This window comes from Papaver somniferum, unplaced genomic scaffold (genome assembly GCF_003573695.1).
Source record: "Papaver somniferum cultivar HN1 unplaced genomic scaffold, ASM357369v1 unplaced-scaffold_84, whole genome shotgun sequence".
NCBI lineage: Eukaryota > Viridiplantae > Streptophyta > Magnoliopsida > Ranunculales > Papaveraceae > Papaver > Papaver somniferum.
The window spans coordinates 1,406,977-1,408,178 of record NW_020651415.1 but is presented as its reverse complement, the minus strand read 5'-3'; the positions used below and the strand labels follow the sequence as shown (position 1 = coordinate 1,408,178).

Here is a 1,202-nt window from a genome sequence, read left to right as displayed (position 1 = left end):
TTAATCAGAAGCGCAGAGGTGAGAGCTCAAGTCTTCGATGTTTTATTGGAAAAAGGCTAGATAGTCAAAAGGAACCAGAGAATCCTCGTTAAGATTCTCATAATCTATAGTCCACTTCACTATGCTTCCATGTCCATTAGCCTTTGGTTTAACTACAAGTGTTGCAACGAACTTCTTGTAATCATTCATCATGCCACCTTCTATTTCACTATGACATATCGTCCTTGTTTCATCAGTCTACGTTTTTTTTTTCCTTGACCGTAAGTGGCTTACCCTCTGCATTGACAAACACATTAATATAACTGTAAATCAAGTTTAAACGCAGGATATGAAGATCAAGTATGAAAATGAGTTGGACAATTTTGATGAGTATATATTGGTATATAAACATACCAAGGATGTAGAACCACTCCTTGACACATCCGGAAGTAGTTCTGTGTCCCTCGACAGCTTTGACGCTAGTGCAAATTTGAGGGATTGCGCTTGGAAGGTCTTCATGGTGCTTAAATATGTAGTAATACTTGTCGGGATTGCAGTTAACCTCGAATTCAGTAATAAGTTTCCCAACAAGACCTGAAATGGTATGTTGATTGGCCATGGATGATGGTTGGTACTGGTTCCTGCCTTAACTAAAATATCAGTAAGATTGTGAACGTGTGATGAAATTGAGAAGATTGTGAATTTGTGATGAAATTGATCTTAGCTGAATGAGTTTATATAAAAACAACCAACAAGTACAGGAATGAATTGATTAATTGATTGTCATGCCCCATGGAAAGAATCAAAGACAACAACACACTTCGGATAGTGAGAAGCATTTTCTGAGATAATTATTAATAGTACGACCAACAACACTTCGGATCTATCACGACTAATTATTTTTTTTTGTACATTCTTTAACGGGTGTTCGCGTGATCTCTTAATTTTTTCATTTGGTTCATTTTTTGTATTTGTGCACGGAAGGAAAAGATTCTTAACACTGTGGTGGGACTCATCCTTAATTATCTAACCAGTGGAATGAAAATGTCAAATTAACAAGAAAGAAAGTGAAGTTTGATAGTGGTTTTGTAGTGCAGTGGTCTTTTTGTTCCTAGCCGTTTGAAGGGTTCAAAAGTTCAACTCCCTTCCTGTTTTATCAAAGATTATTTGTTGTTTGATACGCGAGTGTTGTCTTAATAGTGTGTAATTACTGGAAATCCAGT

At 36.4% G+C, this 1,202-nt stretch overlaps 1 pseudogene; it reads right to left on the bottom strand.

The window, feature by feature from the left end:
- LOC113345923 lies at positions 1–598 on the bottom strand (annotated as a pseudogene).
- Positions 599–1,202: the final 604 nt, after the last annotated feature.